General features: G+C 41.4%; 1 pseudogene; it reads left to right on the top strand.

Annotated features, from left to right (window-relative positions):
• The first annotated feature begins 5,249 nt into the window (after positions 1–5,249).
• On the top strand, positions 5,250–6,665 carry LOC146806214 (uncharacterized; annotated as a pseudogene).
• Positions 6,666–10,746: the final 4,081 nt, after the last annotated feature.

Here is a 10,746-nt window from a genome sequence, read left to right on the forward strand (position 1 = left end):
AGGGTTCCTCAAGGCACCTGTTTATTTACTAAATCATGTAGTTGTCCCTAGGTGGTAGTTTTCAGTGTTTGAGACATTTGTATGTGTGTGTGACTGCTCCCACTTGTCGGGTTCATGGCTGCGATGCTGGCAGGTATCAGCATGTGTGCCTTGTGGTTCTCCTTGGCTTCTGCATTGTCTTGGGACTGTGGCAGGGATTCTGGAGATTACATGAGCTTTGAGGTCATGGCCATGCACCGCATACTGTGCAGTATGTCTGTCATTCCCAGGGTTGTAATCTGTCCTTGTGTGATGTGTCTGTGCACCTTAGTTCCTCCCAACATTCCTGTGTTTGTCATGGGTGCATGTGCAATGTCACCTGTCCACGAGGGCTTCACAGATACACATTGTTGCAGTTCAGGGTGTGTTGTGTTAAGGGTGGACTGATGTGAATGTTTGCATGGATGGTCCCCTCACTCCCGTTTGTCCATGGATGAGGGGCCATGCTGAGTGATTTGTGTTTGTGTATGTGTGATGTACGTTTGTGGAACAGCACACATGTCTGGGTTTCCCAGTTTGTACGACATCTGCCTTTGTCATCACAGTGGAGGTGTCATGCATGCTTGTGTCAATCCAATGTCTGGTCCCTGGGGGTAGTGCTGTCGTGTGTCAGTCTCTTGCTGTGCTAGTTGGTGTTCATTCCAGCTTGTGTCACATGTGTCTGTTGTGCTCCCTCTCATCTCCCAATGCCTGATTGCCCACTGTGGGTGTCCCAATGATGGTTTACTTTTGTATGGCACTGTGTCCACATCTGTGTCACTGTGGTTCAGCCCCCCTCATGTGTTGTGTAGGTGCCTGGGGATACTGTGATACACACACACACATGCTGTGTCAGATGTGCAGTGTGAGTTTGCCTGTTTATGTTTGAGCATCTGCACCAGTGCATTGGTATTGCTGTTGTGGGCCTTTGTCTGGATGCTGTTTCTGTGATTTTGCATGCTGACCCTGTTAGTCATATCCCATCATTGTGCACATTCATCCTCGCTGTTAGGTGCCATTGCTGGCATGGACTGTGAGTTTGTGAGCTGACACCTACAGTCTACACATGTTGTTTTGATTGGTGTGTCTATTTTCAAGATGTGTGCATGCTTGGTGATGGTCACTTCTGCTCTTGTGTCATTGTACACTGTATGCATTGTCAGCCCCCATGTGTGGTGCTTGTCTGCACATGGCAGAGAGTGTGTTATGTTTTCACAGCACTGTTAGCCTCACCACATCTCTGTGTGTATGGGACACAACCACTAGTTTGCCCCAGAGTGTTTAATGTGTTGGGAGCAGGGATCATACATGTTGTTTGTTATTTGATGCTTTGACCATGATGACACTTACCTTGTGGTCACTGTGATGAGGGGGGGTTTAGTCCCCATTACCACAATGCTCAACATCTTCTGCATTTTGGAAGCCCACACTTAACTTCTGTTCTACACAGTGAGGGGGTGTTCTTTTTACATTGCCACAGTGCTATGCTGATGCTTGCCTTGTGTATGTCACACTCATGTGTTGGTCACACATGTGCTGTTACTTACATTGTATGTTCGTAGCCATACTCACTGTTGTGGGTATTTGTCACCGACTACACACTGTTGACATGATGTTAGGGGGGATGTATTTTGCGGACATACCTGATGTTGGAGTATGCTGGATGTATTGTGCATCACCCATCCTATGGCTGGGGGTGGCAGGGGTGATGGGACACAGGTCCCCTATGAGTGGGGGAGGCTGGGGTGATGGGCAACATAAGCCCTATGTGTGTGGGTGGCAGGGGTGATGGGCAACATCAGCCTTATGGCTTAAGTGGCAGGGGTGATGGGCAACATAAGCCCTATGGCTTGGAGGTGGCAGTAGTGATGGGCAACATGAGCCCTATGGGTGGGGGTGACAGGGGTGATGGGCAACAGGTCCCCTGTGAGTGGGGGTGGCAGGGGTGATGGGCAACATAAGCCCTATGGGTGGGGGTGGCAGGGGTGATGGGCAACAGGTCCCCTGTGAGTGGGGGTGGCAGTAGTGATGGGCAACATAAGCCCTATGGCTGGGGGTGGCAGGGGTGATGGGCAACAGGTCACCTGTGAGTGGGGGTGGCAGGGGTGATGGGCAACATAAGCCGTATGGGTGGGGGTGGCAGGGGTGATGGGCAACATCAGCCCTATGGCTGGGGGTGGCAGGGGTGATGGGCAACAGGTCCCCTGTGAGTGGGGGTGGCAGTAGTGATGGGCAACATAAGCCCTATGGCTGGGGGTGGCAGGGGTGATGGGCAACAGGTCCCCTGTGAGTGGGGGTGGCAGAGGTGATGGGCAACAGGTCCCCTGTGAGTGGGGGTGGCAGTAGTCATGGGCAACATAAGCCCTATGGCTGGGAGTGGCAGGGGTGATGGGCAACATCAGCCCTATGGGTGGGGGTGGCAGGGGTGATGGGCAACAGGTCACCTGTGAGTGGGGGTGGCAGGGGTGATGGGCAACATAAGCCGTATGGGTGGGCATGGCAGGGGTGATGGGCAACAGGTCCCCTGTGAGTGGGGGTGGCAGTAGTGATGGGCAACAGAAGCCCTATGGCTGGGGGTGGCAGGGGCGATGGGCAACAGGTCCCCTGTGAATGGGGGTGGCAGGGGTGAAGGGAAACAGGTCCCCTGTGAGTGGGGGTGGCAGTAGTCATGGGCAACATAAGCCCTATGGCTGGGAGTGGCAGGGGTGATGGGCAACATCAGCCCTATGGGTGGGGGTGGCAGGGGTGATGGGCAACATCAGCCCTATGGCTGGGGGTGTTAGTGGTCCTGGCGATGCAACCCCTATGGTGGGCTGTTGTTAGTGGCCAGGATGTGGATCCCCTGTGTGTGTGCCATTTTGCAGGTATGTGTCGTTTGTTTATGTGGTAGGTGTCTGACTTACCGCCTGCACCGTCGGCGTCGGTTCCTGAGCCGGTCATAGATGTAGAGTACTGGTATGACCTGCGCGATGGGATTCATGATGTGTTCGTGTCGTACACGCTGCTTGTTGCTCCATCTTGTACCCACTGCAAGCTGGTCCATCTCGTAGCCGTGTGTTGAGTTGTGGCGCGAATCGTAGCTGATATGCTTGTTTTCCGGATGCCGTGATGTACCGTATGTGGCGACCCATCCGGCACGTAGGAAGTACGCATTGTACTTGTCATGCAGGAAACTGCTATGGATACTGCTTCTGGGCGACTCGGTTCAGCGTTAGGAGTTACGGCTCGGATGGAGAATGGAGCTTGAATCACAGCCTACGTGTCGGTAGGGTTTTTGGCAGTTATGCACATCGCACTTACTCTACAGGACGGACTGGCTCCGGGTACGTGTCGGTCGCACGGTACAGCTACGGACAGCTGTCCGACCGGCTATCGGAATCGGCCCCATAGTGTCTAAAATCCAAAGCAATAAAGCAAATCACCAAGAAAGTCAACACAGATCACCTGTAAAAATTATAAAACTCTTTTTTACATTTCTATTCCATTCACAGATATCTATTCCTAAATAAAAAATCTTCATCTCCTTAATTAAAACAACCAAGCAGCATGCTACAAGAAACTACGAAATATCCAACATATATACTAAGTAAGTACCACTAAGTATCTTTATACAATACAGAGACTGTGTCGAAATGCAACTTGAAGAAAACTAAGTAAGGAATGAGTTTTAAAATCTTGCATGCCACTACCATGGCTTTTCTTTCAGAACTCATTTTTTAGTGTATGCATACTTTTAAAACGCTTACCTTTCCGCATAATTTTTTTAAATTTTTAATCTAATCTTTTTTTGGGGGGTTTGGGAGATCCACCACACGCCCCCATCTACCCATAATAACATGGTAAAAGCATGCGTAATTGTGGAGGGAGATCCCCCCACCCCCCCATCTACCCATGATAACGTTATTAAAAGAATACGTATTTATTTGGGGAGACCACCCACACCCCCATCTATCCAAAAAAACTTTTTTAAAGCATGCACATTTATTTGTGGAGACCCCCCACACCCCCCATCTACCCCAAAAAAAGTTTAAAAAGCTTGCGTATATATTTGGGGAGACCCCCACACCCCCCATCTACCTAAAAAAACATTTAAAAAGCATTCGTATTTGTAGGGGGCGACCCCCCACACCCCCATCTACCCATGATAACGTTATAAAAGAATGCGTATTTGTGGGGGGAAACCCCCCACACCCCCATCTACCCAAAATAACGTGGTAAAAGCATGCGTAATTGTGGGGGGACACCCGCCACAACCCCCATCTACCCATGATAACGTTATAAAAAAATACTTATTTATTTGGGGAGACCCCCCCACACCCCCATATACCCAAAAAAAAGTTTAAAAAGCATGCGTATATATTTGGGGAGACCCCCCACAACCCCCATCTACCTAAAAAAATATTTTAAAAGCATTCGTATTTGTGGGGGGAGACCCCCCACACCCCCATCTACCCATGATAACGTTATAAAAGAATATGTATTTGTGGGGGGAGACCCCCCACACCCCCAGCTACCTAAAAAAACATTTAAAAAGCATTTGTATTTGTGTGGGGAGACCCCCCACACCCCAATCTACCTATGTTAAACTTTAAAAAGCATTCGTAATAGAATGCGTATTTATTTGGCGAGACCCCCCACACCACCATCTACCTAAAAAACATTTATAAAGCATGCATATTTATTTTGGGGGACCCCCACCCCCCCAACTACCTAAACAACATTTAAAAAGCATGCATAATTGTGGGGGGAGACCCCCACACCCCCCATTTGCCTTAAAAAACATTTAAAAAGCATGCGTAATTGTGGGTGGAGACCCCCACACCCCCATCTACCCATGATAACATTTAAAAAGCATGCATATTTATTTGGGGTGACCCCCCACACCCCCCATCTACCTAAAAACACATTTAAAAAGCATTCGTATATGTGTGGGGAGACCCCCCACACCCCCATCTACACATGTTAAAGTTTAAAAAGCATTCGTATTTGTGGGCGTGACCCCCCACACACCCCATCTACCCATAATTTCCTGGTAAAAGCATAGATAATTGTGAGGGGTTTCTCACCCCACCACCCAATCTTCCCTGAAATATGTTGTAAAGACCTATGTTCATTAACCAACATGCACTGAAAAAAGCATAAACAGTTAAAATGCACATTTGAAAAGCTGCTACCCATTCTAGAAGCTGAAAGAAATGTTTTTTTTTTTCTTTAAAACAGATATATCAACAATGTCAAGCAGCAACCGAGCAACATATGTGAAATCTCGGACAGGAAATAACTTTCTAAAGTAAGGTGGGTACCTCTATTGTAAAGATAAAACTGTTGAACCCAGATGTCATTGGAGGTGTGTGCAATACTTCTCGTCCCATTGCACAGACAGAGCGGTTACTCTGGAAGAAACCGTGGTTAGGACAACAGACCATAACCACTCTGCCTCTGCAATGGAAATAGAAGTTCGAGAAAATGTCCAACAGATCAAACTTCTAGCGCACACCTCCAATGAAAACTGTGGTACAATACTGAGGGAAATGGCTCAGAACATACCTTTGCATGTTGCAGGTAGCATGCCCCCAAACCACAACCTTAAGCGGATGGTTCAAAGAGAAAAAGTGTCAAGTAATCCACACCAAATAACGACCCGTAATTTTGAAGACATTAACATCCCAAGTCATTTATTTTTAACTTTCTCTAATGAAACCTTTCTTTTATATGATAATGGAGACGTTCTTAAAAGACTTTTAATTTTTATCACTAACCATAACATTTTAACCCTTGAGAACAGTCCAATTTTGATGATGGATGGTACATTTAAATCAACACCCCATCCATGTTCTCAAATTTACACTGTTCATGCTAATATAAATAACACTACAGTCCATTTAGTGTATGCTTTGCTGCCAGACAAACACTTTTCTACGTACATTGAATTTTTGTCAGTATTAAAAAGTAAAACCATGAATAAAAGTCCTGCAAAAGTAATAATGGATTTTGAATTGGCGATGATTACTACAATCAAAAAATTATACCCTGAAACGCAAATCCAAGGATGTTTCTTTCACTTTTCGCAGGCTTATTGGCGCAAAATTCAGAAATCATCCTTGGTTGAGGAATATTTGTCAAGCAGCAAAATACAATTCAAATTAAGGAAACTAACAGCATTGTGTTTTGTACCACCTGAGAGTGTAGATGAGTACTGCACTGCAATTACTGATTCAGATTTTTTTACCCAAAATAAAGAAAAATTGGCTCCAATTCTAAATTATTTTGAGGATACATGGATTGGCCGTCTAAGCAGGTCGGGCCGCAGGAGGAAACCAAAGTATCCTATTAAATGGTGGAACTGCTATTCAACCTGCTTGGAAGTTGGTGCCAAAACAAACAATGACATTGAGGGATGGCATAACTCTTTTAATAAAACTGTTGGTAAACATCATCCTAATATATATAATTTTCTGGAAATTTTGAAAAAGGAACAAAGTTTCTGGGAAATGAGACTAGCGCAATCACTGTCAGGTAGTCTGAATCCACGTATTTCCCAAAAAAGCAAAGAAATGTCCAAGAGACTATTGGCTAAAATTCTACTTTTTTCGTTAATGGTGGCTTCAGACTACCTTGACAGTATTGCTTACGTTTTACATTACTGAAAATTAATAATACTAACATCATTTTGGAATTACTTGACATTTTTTCTTCTAACAACAATTCGTTTGGAATTTTTAAAATTATTTTTTACACAATGGGACTGCTTAATAATACTGGAGTCACCATTGGTCAACCACTCCAAATGCAACAATCTTTTCGCCAAAATATTATTCTTTTGATCCCATCAAAATCCCAGAATATCCATTTTTTTTATTCAAAAACCAGGAAAATATGAAAAAAAGGCAAATACGTTAGCCTTAATGCCTTGTATAACTGCAAACTCCTTTTATAAACCAATAAAAAAAGCAATGTACATTTTTAAATTTGTCTTTTTTTAATTTCCAACATCCAACTGGAGAATGCTTTTTGTAGATTATGAGGTCTAAAGAAAGGCAACTATAATAGCTTTATTCCTTTAAAATTTTTCAAATGATCGATGTCATTCGCTTTCCAAAATCCATTTCAATGTGCAAAGCTGGTTTTAAAAAAATAAAATCTTCAAAAACTTCTGGCAAAGCTGATATTTTCACTTATTCCACATTTTTAGAGTGATGATAAAAAAAATCGATTTTTAAGGCCCATTTATTCCGAGCACAAGACAACCTGAAAAAAACAAATTGCCCTAAATTAGACTTTCCTTGCAACATTATTCTTTTAATATTTCGAAAAGCATTCTCTTAAAATTTCTTTACACATACAATTTTTTTTTCATAGAAACCATACGCATGGAGGAAATGCTACTTGAAACATGCATCGGTATATTATATCGTGTGAACTGAGCATTACACTAAGTTTTACAAAACCCGTTTTTAAACAAAGCACTTCCCTCACTTTTAACTTTACAATAGAGGTGTCTACCATATTTTAATCTATTTATAACAAAAATGTTATCTTACATGTATGCAAAAGCACCGTCATCTCATCTTCTCCGGAAGGTTTACAGACCTGAAAATGATGTAAAACTATCTCGCGCATACAGCATCAGATTCCAGAAAATTAGAAGACGGACAAAGATTTCCATTCCAAGTTATAGCAATGCGTGGGAAAATGTAATATTACTGTTTCTTAAATTATTTTTATTAAAAAACAGTAGATCATCAGTTTTAAATAATTACATTTTTGATTTGTTATTTAATTAAAATTAATCACAAAATTAATAAATATGTTCTTTAAGCATAAATGACTGTTACTGTTTGTCAATATTATTTTCAATGTTATTTTCAATGTATTATATATTATATATATTATTTATTTATAAGTTACTAATCAAAACAAAACTTTAATAAAATGTAATGAGGGTTTTAAATTAGTTTACAAAGCATTTCTCACAACAACCCTACAACCTATTCAAAGAATTATGTTTTAAAGATTAAAAATGTATTTCTTTAATTAATTTTTAAAATTACGAAACTATTATTATGTTTTTAAAATTAATAAATAGGTAATTAAAATGTGACTGGTGTATTAAATTACTTCCCCACCCATTACCCCTGTCCTCACTACTTCCCGTCCCAAGAGGTAAGTATCTTTTTTTTAAGTTAAATAAATATATATATATTTTTTTTATTAATTTTATTACATTCCCACCCATTATACCTTAATACCTTACATCCAGTCCCCAAAGGGATAATATTCAAATTTATATCTTTATATTTAAAAAATTTATGACGAGGGATACAGAGCCCGAGGGAAGTATTGTTTCAAACATAGTGCCAGTGTGCAAATATAACATGATGTGTGACCTTTGCAGTCCTTGTTACCCGCCAACATCTTATACCTTTGCAGTTCAGAGGGATGATGGGGCTGAGATGTTTGACGTATGATACCCAAAACTTCCAAATCCAAGATGAGATAAGGGATTGGGGGAGGGGTGGTTGGGGAGGGAAATAACATGCAACACGTAGTGCCAGGGTGTAAAAAAGGCATGAAGTTTGTACTTAGCATTACTCGTTGCCATTATTTCATACCTGGGTAACAAAATTGACACCTGGGAATGAAAATACTTCCCCACCCATTACCCCTATCATCCCTACATCCCGTCCCTAAAGGTAAGTATGTCTAAATAGTTTTTGAAAATTAGAATTCTATATTTAATATAAAGTGTTTTTTAAAGTACCAATGTAATAATAAATTACTTAAAACTAATTAATACTGGAGTAATTAAAAATGTAATGCCTGGGTAACAAAATTGATACCTGGATATTAAAATACTTCCCCACCCATTACCCCTGTAATCCCTACATCCCGTCCCTAAAGGTAAGTATGTCTAAAAAGTTTTTAAAAATTAGAATTCTATATTTAATGTACATTTTTGTAAAAGTATCTATGTAATAATAAATTACTTAAAACTAATTAATACTGGAGTAATTAAAAATATAATACCTGGGTAACAAAATTGATACCTGGGTATTAAAATACTTCCCCACCCATTACCCCTACCATCCCTACATCCCGTCCCTAAAGGTTTCTTTAAATATTTTTCCAAAATGTTTTATTCAAATGAAATGTACTTTTTTTTTAAATACCAAGGTAATACAAATATTATCTGAGTATTACAATTCTTCTCAAACTACAATCCCTTAATTCCTTACATCCCATCCCATCCCTGAAGGAATTTAATGAATATATTAATATTTTTTTTTTCTATGTATAAAAAAGTAATTAATACTCGAGTAATAAAAAAATACCGAAGTATTAAAAACCTTCCCCACCCATTACCCCTTTAATCCCTACATCCCGTCTAGAAATGTTAAACATTTATAAATCAAACATTTTTTTATTTTATGAAAATAAAATACTAAATAAAGTATAAAAAGGAAAAGAAAAGGAAAGAATATCAGAAATAAAAAAGTCTGCTTTTACAAACAATTAAATAATTTATTTAATCATCGCAATAATATTATAATGACTATATATTAAAATAATTAACTATGTATTAATTTTCTTCTTATTTTTTTGACCTACCTGATAATGCCAGGTAATTACGATAGACGCTATTTCCCAGATCGTGCTACCATTTGCACTTTCAATATTCCTCAATACATACTTTTTTTGGTTACGGATCTCAGTGACGTTAAACTCTCACACTGGCCAATCAAATTGCATATAAGTTGTAGGGGGGCAGAAAGATGTGACGTACATTACATTCATCCCGGAAACAAACAAGACGCCTGCTTGGTTTCCGGACCTCGTCGAAAAGTCGTTGATCCTTGAATTCGCGTTTCCATACTTCGTGGTTCCCAGCTTCGTGGTTCCCTACTTCGTGATTCCGCCGAGGGACCTTATTCTTACTATCTCTCTTATCCTTTTTCCTACACCCCCCCTCCTCCTTTGGAGACATGACGACTTTAACTATGGGGGACAACTTAGGTATTAGCTTTGGTGAGGACATTGTGGCCGAAATTCTGAGAACTCCATCACTACTGGATAGTGACGGCAATACAGTGTCAACAAGCGCCCACGGCGACTGGAACTCGCTAGCTGCTCTCAAAAAACTGCAAGTAAAGATCGCTCTTCATGGCCCAGTAATGACCGAATACCTCCGAGCAAATGCAGCACCAAATGGCCTGTTGGTCCGCACAGCGCCCAGGATCTTTCTGGAAGATCTGATCTTTAGGCGGGAATGGAGCCAAATAGCTTGGAAGTGTACTCGTGACTGGATTGTTCTGATAATCATCACTGCTAAAAGACTCTCTGAAGTATTGATAATCAAAATAAACGTAGCAGAGAATGGCCTCAAAACCGGCATCAGCATCTCAGCATATAAAACCCGCTTAGCTGAAATCAACACAGAGATGGCAGACCACCGCGAATATCTTCTCAACCAAAAGATCACTAAGCTACAGAAAGACCTTAAAAAATTTGACAGAGAAAAGATCTATCCTTACACAAAAGAGGATTTCCTGCCGACTGATACCGAGGTTCTGTCTGACGATGGCTCCTCCACATCAAACCAATCAGGACGATCCTCTTACAGCAACTCGAGCAATCAAAGCTGGGGCAGACGACCTAACCAACAAGGCCTACTACCACCACCTCCCATGCCCCCGCTATACGGATACCCAATCCCACCATATCAACAAC

The sequence above is a fragment of the Triturus cristatus genome, chromosome 8 (genome assembly GCF_964204655.1).
Source record: "Triturus cristatus chromosome 8, aTriCri1.1, whole genome shotgun sequence".
Taxonomy (NCBI): domain Eukaryota; kingdom Metazoa; phylum Chordata; class Amphibia; order Caudata; family Salamandridae; genus Triturus; species Triturus cristatus.